This window comes from Propithecus coquereli, unplaced genomic scaffold, assembly GCF_000956105.1.
Source record: "Propithecus coquereli isolate 6110/MARCELLA unplaced genomic scaffold, Pcoq_1.0 Scaffold1, whole genome shotgun sequence".
Classification (NCBI taxonomy): Eukaryota; Metazoa; Chordata; class Mammalia; order Primates; family Indriidae; genus Propithecus; species Propithecus coquereli.
Genome location: NW_012133857.1, coordinates 26,373,020 through 26,387,569, shown reverse-complemented (window position 1 = coordinate 26,387,569; position 14,550 = coordinate 26,373,020). Strand labels below are relative to the sequence as shown.

The window sequence follows — 14,550 nt, the reverse complement described above, 5'->3', positions numbered from 1 at the left end:
CAGGAGTTGGAGGCTGCAGTGAGCTATGATCGTGCCACTGCATTCCAGCCTGAGCAACAGAGCAAAACTGTCTCTAAAAATATAAAAACATAAAAATAAATAAAAGATAAAAACATTTTTAAACAGTAAAAACTATGGATGCTTCCTTCCTTATAAAAATAACTAGAAATGATTGGAAGGATTTAATTTTTAAAAATCATTTCTAAAGCTTTAACTTCCTACATAAGAGTATCAGTGAGAAAAATGCATGGGTAAAACATATAATTCCCTTTACAAAAATAGGATTCCTTCCTTAACTCTTAACATAGCTTAGATGTCCTCAGTGCAGATTTTCAATTTTTCATTCATTCTGAAGCACTGCAAAATCAGAATAATCACATTTTAACACCCAACCTCTCTCTTTCCCTAAAGTACACAATTTATTAATTACTCTGAATTTTGAAATTCTACATTTAAGATAAATAAAAAGTTGGATTTTAACATAATTTGGAGCTGCCATTGAAAAGAAAAGCTTAGGGTCTCCCAGCCATAATAGATGACAAAGGGAGCTTGCTTGTTGAGTAGAGCCCTTTGGATCCCTGAAAGTTCAGATTAAGAACAAAAACAGGGGGAAGAATGGCAAACATGAAGTACTGTCCCGCTTCCTCAAGACATTGCTTGCTTTCTCTCTTTTTATACATGAATACTTCAAGACTTACTAATATGACTTCTAGCCAATGGGGATCAAGCTAACCATTTATAATACTTCAACTTCTGTCCTAAATCCTACTTGCTACCTTTTTTTTTTCTTCAAAGTTTTTGATTGGTTTAATAAAGAAAATACAACAGAGCTTAAAATGAAAAATACTAAGTATCCTCTTAGCATTATAACAGTTACTAAGAGAAATTATTCCTATTATTGAAGGAATTATTGACTTATTGAATACCAACTAGGTGCCAGACATTGTCATATGTATCTCACAAATAAACACTACAGATAAGTGTCATATCAAACTGAGCAATTCAGCTCAATCCTTATCTAGGAAATTTACTACCAAATTGAAGAGGATGTGGGAATATGAGATTGACAGACAATTCCCGGCACCTCCCTAACCAATTCTTTTTTGCTATAGCCAACGCATTTAACCACACTCTTTCTTCACTCATAAAAAAGTCCTAGCTCCTTCTAGAAATGGCAGATTCTGATATCCACAGTTGTTTTGGGTTTCCTAATAGTCAGAATGAGTCACCAACAAAAGTCAAAACTGCAAGCTGAGAAAGTGCATCTGATATTCAAATTTAAAAGTATTTCTTATACAAAGAACACTTTACAAACAAGAGTACAACAGAAACCCAAATACTTAGTTTTACTGACCAGGCCATAATAAAGAATTTGATGACCTCTTACCTAAATATTCCCCCTTCCACACCCCAAAAATAGAAAAATAAAATGAGCTTAAAATGAAAAATACTAAGTATCCTCTTATATAAACACAAGTTATATTCATTTAACATAAGTTATTTCCATATAGTAGTGCGCCTTGTATGATATCAATCAGTGCTTCTGCCAGTGTGTTTCTGATGGTGTCTTATAACTCTGAGGAACTTCACTATCTGTTTGCACACTTAAGTGATACATGTTTTATAAGGTTTAAGTAATGAGCATTCAATTTATCAAATAGTTCCTGATTATCTACCACATACCAGATACTCTACTAGGCAGGCACCAGGGTGAACACAGGATAGTAATTTTGCTGAGGATATGAGAAAAGTAAGAAGTAGAGGAAAAAATTTATTTCATCAAAATACTCTTATGGAAAAAGCTGTCACCACCAATTAGATTGTATGTGGCTTAAGAACTGGGCTGTCAGAAGTAAAATGCTGCCAAATTCTGAACATTTTATCTCTTCCAAGGATGTATTTAAAATATGGTCTTACTTCACCATCCAAATTTAGGGATGTTCCCAGTAGGTGCCAAGTGTAACAAGGTCTCTCTTTACAAAAAGGATTCTTTGCACAGTAGATTCACTTGCAAAATGCTTTGTTCAAAGGCCAAAGGCATCATAATGTACAAAAAAAAAAAATATGCTGAGCTTTTCAGTCTTTAAATCTAGTTTACTGTAAAAATGATGAAACTACCCCAAACTTTTCTAAGATGCAAGATCCCACACAAGCCTTTTTATTTGGAAAAAACCACCAGTCCCAATACAACATTTTAATAAACCTGAAAACCAGTAACTATAGTATACTTATCTGTGCAAATTATAAGGTTGGTAACAGAGATTCTCCATTATCAACCCCAAATGACTGAAGTCATTCGAGTAACAAGAAACTCAGATCCACTTAATTAGGAATGTGTTGGCTTTGGTTTCTTTATATCCTTCTAAAATTGGCTGAGCGTTTGTTCATATCTCTCTCTCTCACTCCTCTGACCACACCTCTTCTTTTCCTCCTTTCTTCTCCAGAGCAAGTCAGGGCTCTATTCTGCATAAGAGGTATCCTTTCCCTAACTGTGCTCCCTCTAGTGAAATACTTCACAGCCTGTCATGAATATATCAGTATTCCAGTAGAGGGAGAATAGTGGAAGGAGTAAATTGAATCCATCAGCTCAGTGGCTGGAATTGCTGACAATCAAGTGCAAAATTAGGAATAATAAGGATAGTTGAAACAGTGGGGACTTAAAGGTGACTAGGGATAATTCTCTTTTTAAAAACTTACCTTGTACGCATACTCCCTCATTCTACAATATGCATCATTTGCTAAACAGCCTTGAATTTTTGTTTGTTTTCTTATGTGTGCATCTATGTATGAATTCTCCTAAAGCAATATTCACCAGTAATAGTAAATTGCTTGAAAAGAGAAAAAAATGTAAAAATACACACATAAAAGGTGATAAATTGTAATAAATTATAACATAAAAGGTAATAAATTGATGATGCCCAAATGTTTCTAGGGATTTAATATTGACTTGTGGTTTTACGACAAACTTGATTTGAAATCTTGATTTAAAGTTTTTACGTTAAGTAGTTTTAAAAAAATAGAAGGATAAGTTATAGAAAAGGAACGGAAAAGATGGACCAACATTCAGCTATAAAAGGAGGGTGACTGTATAGTGAGAGTTCTAGCACACTGCCTCACATACAATAAAATGCAAAGATTAAACACACTGTTAAAAATAATTTCCTATGTCACCTTTGTACTGACAAAGCTTTTACTGAAGTGACTGTCACCATCTATGTTGACAGCAGTTATTATCACCATCTATGGGCCCAGAAGTTAAGAGCATGGGTTCTAGTAGCCTATCTGAGTTTGTACTGCTTCTCAAAGGACAGACCATTCCACCAAAACTTGCATTCCCTTTCTACCTCCAAAGTAAAATCCTCCTTTTCTTGATAGAGGTAAAAAGGCTGCAGATTTAACTATTTTTTTTTTCACTTACATGTGTATGAATGCTTACGAATGAATACATTTCCCTGTCCTTCCCTCTCCCTAAGTACATACACACATAAAGAATTTCTCATATAAAATGTGAGACCTTAACCCAAATGACTTTCTAGATGTACCTTTCTTTCCAGAAACACACAATTACTAACTATATTCTCACGGCCATTCTGATTTTACATGGCATCATCTATGGCTCAAGGCAAAATTTCTGACCTTTTATTTTAACCCATACTTTCTCTTTTGACCAACACAAAATCTTCAGGATCTGGAGATCTTGATCGTCTCTCCACTTTCCACTTCTCCCCCACCAAAACAAAATTGCTCCTGGTGAGAAATCTGCCTTTCCTGCTTTCCAGAGCTTGACACTTCTCTCCATTTCAGAAAACAGGTATTTTTGAAAGGCATAAATATTTTTCCAAAAGGTCCCTGGGACAGCGGCAGCAGAGCATCAATTGTAAGTGGATGATTGGTACACTGGAATCTGACTTACCAGGTCAGGCTATTAAAAAATAGCCAAACAGATAAATTGGTCTTCATCAAAATTAAACTGCTGTGCCTCAAAGAATACCATCAAGAAAGTGAAAAGGCCAGGAGGTGGCTCACACCTGTAACCCCAGTACTTTGGGAGGCTGAGGTAGGAGGATCACTTGAGGCCAGGAGTTTGAAACCAGCCTGGGCAATATAGTGAGACCCTATCTCCACCAAAAAAAAGAGAAGAAAAAGAAGAAAGTGAAAAGACAACCCACGGAATGGAGAAAATGAAGAAAATTTTTGCAAATAATATCTGATAAGGGACTCATATATAGAATGTAGAAAGAACTCTTCCAACTCAATGAATTAAAAAAAAAGACAACCCAATTTTTAAAATTGGTGAGGGATCTCAATAGACATTTCTCCAAAGAAGATTAATACAAAATAAATGACCAATAAGCAAATGAAAAGACGCTCAGTATCATTAGTCATTAGAGAAATGCAAATCAAAACCATAAGAGATATCAGTTTATACCCACTAGGATGGCTATATTAAACAACAACAAAATATAAAATGGCAAGTGCTCACAAGGATGTGACAAAATTGAAATCCTCATACACTGAGCGTGGGAATATAAATGGTGCAACCACTGTTGAAAACAATTTGGCAGTTACTCAAAAGGTTAAACATAAAGTTACTATATGCCCCAAAAATTCCACTTTTAAGTATATACTCAAAAGAACTGAAAAGCAGAGACTCAAACAGACACTTATACACCAATATTCATTAGCAGCATTATTCACAATAGCCAAAAGGTGGAAACGACCCATGTATCCATCAACAGATGAATGCATAAGCAAATTGTGGTATATCTATACAAATATTATTCAGCCATAAAAGGAACAAAGCACTGATACATGTTCTAACATGAATGAACCTGAAGATATTATGCTAACTGAAAGACTAAATTGGTCACATATTATATGATTTCATTTATGTTAATTATCCTGAATAGGCAAATTCACAGAGACAGAAAGCAGAATAGGGGTTTCCAGGGGCTGGGGGAGGGGAGGATGAGGGAGTGACTGCTTAATGGGAATGAGGTATCTTTAAGGGTGCTGAAAATGTTTTGGACTTCAATAGAGGTGATGGTTACACAGCATTGTGAATATACCAAAATCATTAACTTATATACTTTAAATGAGTAATTTTGTGGTATTTGAATGGTATCTCGATAAAACCATATTGTTTTAAAACCAACATTAAAACTTGGAATGTTTTAAAAAAAGAATTCCCAATTGCCTTCTCTTGAAAAAGCCCTAAGATTGGATGCTGTCAGCCACAGTGTCCCTCATGGGAATGATGAGTTAGAGCTAAAGCTGGTCCTGAAACCCATCTCTGTCCCACCTAATTGTGGGTCTTGGCAGCGCATTTTTGTCTTTGCCTCAGTTAGCTTCTCTCTAAAAGGAATATCATAATGGTATCTGCTGCAGCAGGTTGTTATGATTTGATAATTAATATGCTTAGAACAGTGCCTGGCACACAGTAAGTGCTCAGTAAGTGTTAGCTAATTTTATATTGTATAATACCTCATCCTCTTTCTAATAGAGGTATGTGGCATTTAATTTTCAGCTTTTTTTGTGTTTACAAATGAAAGTATAGCATATAATGTAATGGTCCAAAAGAAAGAAGCAGAAAGACAGCCAAGAAAAGTTTTTTAAAGCATCATGCAAAAAGTATTACATACAATATGTGCCCATTTTCGGTGAAAAAGTAATAATGATGATGCTAAATGTATGCATAGAAAATCTGGATAATACTGTATCTTATGGGAAGCAAGGGGTAAAAGAATTAAAAGGGCTTTAATTCTTTAAACTTGAAGAGGCTTTATATTAACATACAAATTATATAATGTTTAGGCTTTTAAACAACATACTTTTATAACCAAAATGATTATTTTTTAAAAAAGGATAACTGTCCCTTTATGCCAAGGATATATTTTAAAAGAAGAAGAAACTCTAAATTAAGATTAATTTTTGTGAGATTGTCGCAAATCTCTGTCAGGTGAGTAGCAATAGCACAGAATGTAAAACCAGAGGCCATTTCCTTTGTTTGAAACCCAATCTTTAGTTGGGATTCCTAAAGCACCAACCTCTCTTCAGTTTCCTTCTTCTTTATGGAGTATATGCTGCTGTATTTATAGCTGCTTAAAATGTTGACTCCTTAGCCAGTCAACATCTTTCACTACCTGACCCAATCTTTTTATACCCTTATCACTGATCACTCCCCCTTACAAACACTCCCCTCCAGCTAAACCAGCTATGTGTGTCCGAGACATAAAATATACATCCCTGAAAGTTTTGATAAATGCCATTACCTTTTATAAAAAAAATAACATTCACATAACATCAAATTCACCATTTCAACCATTTTAAAGTGTACAAGTTAATGACATTTAGTGCATTCACGATGTAGTGCAACTAACATGGCTATCTAGTTCCAGAACATCTTCATCACTCCACAAGGAAATCCCATATCCATTAAGCAGTCACTCTCTCCCCACCCCTCCCCAGCCCTTGGAAACCACATCTGCTTTCTGTCTCTATGGATTGTCTATCCTGGATATTTCATATAAATGGAACCAAATAAAAGGTAGCTTTTATGTTTGGCTTCTTCCATTTAAGCAAAAATGTTTTCAAGATTTATCTATGGTAGAGCACATATCAGTACTTCATTCCTTTTTATGGCTAAATAATATTCCACTGTGTAGTAAACTACAATTTGTTTATCCATTCATCAGTTGATGGACATTTGGGTTGTTTTCACGTTTTGGATATAGTGAAGAGTTGTATGCCATTATCTTTTACCTTCCTTCAGCCTCACATGCTAAACAAAGTCAAGCTTTCATTTGAGTTCCAAATCAACTTTTATCCTCCCCAGCTTAGCTTAGCCCAAAACCCACATGTTCCTCTGAATTCCTTCACCACTTCCATAGCTGAGGTAGCAAACTGTCAACACATCGCAGAATCCTACCATCCTATTCAGGTTGACTCAAACTGTTCTTTTCTTAAATTAATTAACATTTTGAAATTCAAGAAAAAATTCATCAAAGTCCAGATTTTGGTTCCTTTAAAAATTTTTAAGGTCTGCCAATATCATAGTCTCTTGCTTGGAGTATTGCCAGTAGCCACAGTTTAACTGGTCTCACTGCTTTTACCTTTACCTCCTACAGCCTATTTCAATATAGCTGCCATAGTGGTTTTATTAAAACAGAAGTCAGATCAAGTCACTCAGAACTTTCCAATGGTGTCCCACTTCTCTCAGAAAAAGAGCCAAGGCCCATTCAATGGTTTATGAGGCCACATATGCTGGCCTTGTTACCTGTGTGACTTCATTTCCTACAATTTTCTTCCAATCATTCACTCAGATCTAGCTTCCTCCTTTCTGTTGCTTGCACAGCCCAGGTAGGCTCCTGCTTTAGGTCTTTGCACTGGCTGTTCTCTCTAGCAAGAACATTCTCCTTACCCTGACCTGTTTTTTCCAATGAATTATTATCATGTAATATTTACTTATGTTTGCTGTCTCTTAACTCTTTCCCTCCATTAAAAGGTAAATGCAGTACAGCCATTATGGAAAACAGCATGGAGGTTCCTCAAAAAATTAATGATAGAACTACCATATGATCCAGCAATACTACTTCTAGATATACATCCAAAGGAAATGAAATCAGTATATCACAGAGATATCTGCACTCCATGTTCATCATAGCATTATTCACAATAGCCAAGATGTGGAATTAATTTTGGCATCTACTAACGCATGAATGGATAAAGAAAATGTGGTATATGTATACAATGGAATGCTATTCAGCCTTAAAAAAGAAGGAAATCTTGTCATTTTTGACAACATGGATGAACCTGGAGGACATTATATTAAGTGAAATAAACAATGCACAGAAAGACAAATACTGCACAATCTCACTTATATGTGGAATCGAAAAAAGTTGAACTCATAGAAGTAGAGAGTAGAATGGTGGTTACCGGGGGTTAAGGTTAGGGGTGGGGAGATGTTGGTCAAAGGACACAGAATTTCAGCTAGATAGAAAGAATAAGTTCAAGAGATCTATTGTAAAACATGGTGACTATAGTTAATAACAATGTATCATATTCTTGAAAATTGCTAAGAGAGTAGATTGTAAGTGTTCTCACAACCAAAAAATGATAAGTATGTGGAGGAATGGATATGTTAATTAGCTTGATTTAGCCATTCAACAGCATATACACATTTCAAAAGAATAGGTTATACATGATAAATATATATTTTTGTCAATTATAAAAAAGATAAATGCCAACTCAATGGCAGGGCATTTGTCCCTTTGATTTACTAATTTATCCCCAGTGCCCAGAAAAGAACATAACACGTAGGTTGGTACTCAATAAATATTTGTTGAAAGAATAGATATTGGGCCTACAATCTGTTGGTGCTGACAAGGGGCTTCCACTTTAGATTTGACATGAACTTGACAGTTTCTCACAATTCCAGTTTTCTATCTATCTGGTCTCTCTGGTCTCTGTAGACTTTTGAGTTCGTGACTCCTCTCCTTTCTCTCTTGTCATTTACTTCCCGGTATCATATTAATCTTTTCATTGGCATAGTATTCAAAAAAGCATAAGTGTAACTGGCTCTAAGAACAAATTTCAATGACACCCTATGTTTTTCATAATTCTCTCCCTTAACTATTTGACATTTTGAGTTGTTTCCCAGAAATGGTAGATTTTTTGAAAGACAAAGGAGTTGAGATTCTGGATTCCAAGACTCACCAGCCCCCATAACCTGCCCCCCCCAATGCCTGTAGCCCCTTATTAGTTATACCATGACCTGCCCAAGGCAGGTGGCCCCTCCTTTAAAAGCCTTTGAGGCAGCTCCCCCCATTCTCCTTGAGAAGATGTCTTTTTTTTTTTTTTTTTTTTTTTGAGACAGAGTCTCACTCTGTCCCCCAGGATAGAGTGCCATGGTGTCAGCCTAGCTCACAGCAACCTCAAACTCTGGCTCAAGCAATCCTCCTGCCTTAGCCTCCGAAATAACTGAGACTGCAGGTGTGAACCACCACACCTCGCTAATTTTTCCTATTTTTAGTAGAGATGATGCCTTGCTCTTGCTCAGGCTGGTCTGCAAATTCTGACCTCAAGCAATCCTCCTGCCTTGGCCTCCCAGAGTGCTAGGATTACAGGCATGAGTGGCCCAGCCCAAGATGTCTTTCATATTAAAAAATTCCTTTCTTCCTTGGCAATCCTCCTTTTCTCAATAATTGGATCTTTGTGGGACAAGTAACTGACTCCCTTGTGGCTTCAATAATGTAAGTTATAATTGTAGTCCATGGAAATCACTTCCTATTCTTTTCTTTTTCCTCCCAGTGACAATCCCAATGCACACAGTAGAAACTCAACAAATAGTTATGGACTAAAGAGCTCCTTTGGCATTCTATGTTTCCTTCTTCCCAAATCCCTCCACTGACAATGGCTGGCCGCCATACAAGAAAACCTTGATTCTCTCTTCTCTGGCACCTTACAGACATGGCACAATGAACATCATCCATGTGATGACTTTGATGATCACCAAAGGATACCTCTGCAATCCTGGCCCTTCATCTTTAGGCCAGAAAATTTTAAGGGCCTATTTTGAAGATGGAGATTTCACAGCTGCCCAGACCCTTATTCTTTTAAACACCTAAACAGAATCGACACATCCTTTTTGAAGCTCCAGCTTCAGTTTGGTAATGGTAAAAATGTTACCTTTGCAAATGAACATACATGTTGTCTGAAATGCTACTATTTTTGCTACAGTTGCTTGAAACCTGACTGGCATCACCTTTGTTGCCTAATTTACTCCATTCCAGGGGCTGAAACTCCTTTGGTCTTTTCTGTTCAGATTCTGTTCAGTTTTATCCTTCAATGACTCATCTTAAACTGCATCTTAACTTGTATGCCACCTCATTCCTTTCAGAAATAGATAATAGGATTTTTTTGTTTGTTTGTTTGTTTTAATCAAAATTCCTCTCCAGCAATTTCCTCTTTTTCACATTGTGTGAAACTTAGCCACTTTCCTCCCCTAACAGTAAATGCATGATGGCGGACATGCAGTGAGAAACCCCATTAATGGTGGCTGCTATTTTTGTTACAATCTGCGATTGCTCATTAGCATAGAGCTGTCTGGCAGCCTGGGCAAAGGCACTGGACCCAGAAAATGTGCCTGAAGAACTCCTGCCTGTTTTACAATCTTGCTTAGGATCTTCCCTGCCCTGAGCAGCTGGGTCTACATTACCTGAGGAGAGAAAAAAACAGGAGCTAGGGGAAGTGGAGCTGGAAAGAACTATAAGAGCATACCTTTGGACAACTTCCCAGAAAAAAAGAGGGTATGGATTGGGAGAGAGGAGGGAGTTCATCTCTAAAGTCTTCCTGCAATTTTAACAAATTTGGAGGGGGTGTTATTTAGAAGTTTTCCTGTTGAGAAACAAACACCCAATAATATCACTGTCATTTTATATTAGTAAGATCATAATCAGGGTTACATTTAAAATTGGAGATCTTACTCAGATACCTTAAATATTTAAAACTAACACCTTTGGTAAAACTTAAACTCTATAATAGGAAGCATTGCATTTATTCAACTATGCTATATCAGAGCAGCCAGTTACCTTTTCTTGGGAGGGCAGGCCAAAAATCCTGATCGATTTACCAGTGGATCTTCATCAGCTGTGACTGTGAAAGTTCTTTCTTCTTAATTCTGTTCAGATCTACAAAAACAGCAAAAGGGCAAAGAGATGAAACAGTGGATTAAGCTAATCAGAAACCTCATTAGTTGCCAGATGTTCCAAAATTATTATATGTGCTTTGAAATGTCAAATTGTTAAATTTCACAATACTTTACCAATTTTACAACAAATGCAATTCAGGTTTTTGTTTATTTGTTTTACTATGAACTTAATAGGCTGTATTTACAATAAACTAAGAACAAATGACTATTCAATATAGACACAGAGTCAGTCTCCCGGGGATTAAAATCACTGTGTGTAATTTGCCACTAATGAGTTTTCACTTAATTTTTAAAATGGCTATTCAGAAAGCCTGCTCCTATGAAACCTGTCAGAATCACAGATTTAAAAACACACATGCACTGAATAAGATTATTATTGGAGAGTTCATTCTGTCTTTATCATTCAGCAGTTTGTAAAAGCAATTCATAATACTTCAAATAGGAAACAAAAACTCAAATCATCTTCCTAAAAAGCATGAGGAAAATATGCACACTATTATCTTCACAGTTGTATGTTTATGTATTTCAGGTAAAATGTGGCTACTTTTTAATTAATCTGAGGAGGAAGAGTAAGTTAAGGAATCAAGAGACTGGAGATTAACAATCCAGAGTTAGAAATCAAGCTGGTTTGCACGTTTGACAAGCAGCAGAAGAGAAAGAGCAGCAAATATGGGCAATGACACAGCCACGGGGCAGATGCTGTCAAAGCATAAAACACAAAGCAGGCTGATTTCATATGAAAAATTCACTACTAATACACTTCTCTTCCTATAATCCTCACTGGCTATAAGCCAAGGTTGGGTGGTGGGAATACAGCTTTGCTCAACTTTTATTTATATTCATATACTCTATGATGGTAACCCAGATATTTCCGTGGCTTGAGATTCTACTACTAAAGCATCCCTGAAAGTCAGTGGCTAAAATTCTATGCCATATATTGAACAGTTATTCATAATTATCTTTATTGGCTTTTAAGTTATGCCTAGGTTACATCCTTTCTCTCTCTCTTTTAAAAACAGTGTCAGTCTTATTCACCCACAAAATGCTATTCGGTAATGCTTAAAATCATTCCTACAATCTTTATAAAACAGATGTTTCTCTTTAGATTTCTAATTTCTTCCTGGTTTCCTTTCTTTTTAAAAATTTCTCTGATTTCCATTTTAGTGTTTCTTTTCTGCCTTACTTCCAATAAAAGCCACTATCTCGCTTAACATGTCTGTCCTTAGCCAAAATTCAATTCTTTGCATCCTAAATATTTTACAGCTATGCAAAATCACTCAAAGTAAGCTACACATTACCATCATAGAGACGGTCAATAAAGATATTATATTCAAGATAGCCATTCACCTTCCTGATGGCGAAAGAATAGACAGGAGGTGGAGGTGGAACAAGACTGACATCAGATTAGGCTCTGTACTTGATCTTATTTCAGTAGGTCAAGCCATTTTTCAATTTTCCATCTGGACAATCCAACTGTTTCTCCAAAGGATCCAAGAAAGTCATCAGATTTGGGGTACTATGAAATCTCCCTTGAGAAAGCATTGGCTTTAAAAGAATTCACCATTTACTAGCCTGTATACCTTAAAAATGCTTTACAGGAAATCCGATTCTTAGAGAAAAATGGTAGTGGCAGTTACTAAAAATAAGCATTTTAAAATAGTAACTTCTCTACTTAGAAGAGAGGTCAGGAACCTTTCTTTGGTAGGGGGAAAAAAAGCCCTATCATATGCTTGTATATATTCTCTCATTTGATCTTCACAATAACCCATGTTCAAAAGAGCTGTTATTATTACTTCCATTTTACCAGTGAGAAAGATGGAGAGAGATCATAATTTGCTCAAGATTACCCAGCAAATAAATGGTGTATTAAAATCACCAGTAACTAGAACTCAGGCCTTTGGTGCTATTTAGTTCCCTTTTCAGTACACCAAATGGCCCAAACAACTTAAATTTGTTTGGCAAAGAGAAAGAGAAATAGTTAAAAAGAAATAGTTTTAAATAGACTGGGAAATTTTTCTTAGAACCATAAAACTTTTTATCTTTTATTCATTTAACATCTACTATGTAACAATACATGAAATTTAAAAAAAACAATTTTAAATGATGGCCAGTTAGGAGAGGCAATGGAAACAAGAAGACATAACTTGAATGTTCTCCAAAGTCCTGAGAAGCATAAATTTAATTTATTTACTCATTTTTTAAGAGAGAGAGAAGAGGAGATTATGGAAGACATCTTTCTCCTAGAGGAGCTACCTAGCTCATGGTGACCCTTTTTTCTAAGTACTATGTAATTCTCAACTCCATGCCAAGTCATATTTGTACTATGTGACTACAGACACATGACTCAAACTAAGACATTCAAATTGTTCTCCTTGCAACTAGTATTGGAACTAAGAGGGTCTAGTTTGGTTGAGGCTGCAAGCTACCTCTAAGTGCTCGCTCAGACTATAGGAAAAAGCAGTCAGCAAAAAGAATGAAAAAATGAATGTGCTGCTCAGAGTGAATCTGACCCAAGAGGTCACATAACCCCACTATCCTCCCCCCAGGAGAAAGAGAGAGGGAAATAGTGGGGGGTTCTTGGGCTTTCCTGTGCTCATTATAGTGCCCCAGAGGCCCAAAGCACTTGCTTCCCTAGGGGTCTAAGAACCCTTTAGACTCTAGGACAAATGATCCCCCTTCTTATGAACTTAATTTTTTTAACTGAGTTGTGATAACTGCAACAAAAACAATCTTGCCCAAGGCAGTAAAAAATTTTGCATTAAAAAACAAAAGTGCAGATATCACCAGAATTTATTATAAAAGAAGATATTGCAGAATGTCCAAAGCTTCAGAAAAATCCCTTCAATTCACCTTAAACAGAGAAAAGCCCACACTGCTACCTGGGCAGGGTTATCTTGACTTTTACAGGGAAAATGGCTACTTTCTAGGAATAACATTTCTGTGTCGTTTTAAGACTGAGAGCCTTATTGCAAATTTAAGGCATAATCTGGATCACCTCTTGTTATATAATCAAGTCTGTGGAAATTAAGCAAAAACCTACTAATCATGATAAAGAAAAGAAAAAAAAAGCTAAATCAAGTTAGTCATGTTTTGAAGCATAACAATATAAACTTACTTTCATTTCTTAAACCTTCTTCACTTCTAGGCAAACCACTGAGCTTTAGCGTGTGACTCAAACTATATGCTTCAGGAGGGCATGAGAGGGAAGGAAAAGGTTTGGAGGTGTGGGCCCTACAGGGAAGACAACACAAGGAGTTTTGAGCCACCTTCTAAGTTAGAGTTAGGAAAAAAAAACGTGAAACTTTGAAGACTGACTCCAATTTCTCCATTCTATACATGAAAAGATTGAAAACCAAGAAAAGTTTCTTAGTTGGCTTATTTATTCAATAAAAAAACATGTCGAGAATGTGCTCCATGCTAAGTACTGTGGCTGGCATTGGAACCAGCAGTGTATTCAGCCAAGCCACCTAACTCCCAGGTTATGCATTGTTCTCCTCGTCCTTTGATATGCACGGCAAACAGAAAGACCACAGGCCTAAAATAGCCCACTTTTTTGTTTGTTTGTTTTTTTTCCATGGTGATCTTGGGGAAAAAAATATGAATTTGTTGCTAAGATTCACATAAAATTCCAAATTGCTGGTTTCTCTGGGAAAACCCAAAAATCTGGCCTCAGGGACAACTCTCTGGCAGGGGGATAGCTGGTTGATGCTGTGTTGTGGACTGCCTCCTGTCATTGGGCATACACTTTCCAAAGTACCCAGCTGGCTGCATCACTGATTTTCCTTCGAGGGCTGTCTCCAGTAGGCAGCCATGCTTGTGTCCCCTATGTTTTCCTAAATCTC

The 14,550-nt window shown here is 36.4% G+C and overlaps 1 protein-coding gene across 2 annotated transcripts in view; it reads right to left on the bottom strand.

The window, feature by feature from the left end:
• The window catches only part of ATXN7 (ataxin 7), a 133,172-nt gene that overhangs the window by 91,213 nt on the left and 27,409 nt on the right, over positions 1-14,550 (bottom strand). For both annotated transcript variants that reach the window (XM_012637738.1, XM_012637731.1), the window contains one exon: positions 10,590-10,688. The gene's annotated coding sequence lies outside the window, so the exon portion shown is untranslated. Of the gene's footprint in view, positions 1-10,589; positions 10,689-14,550 lie in introns of those variants that run through there.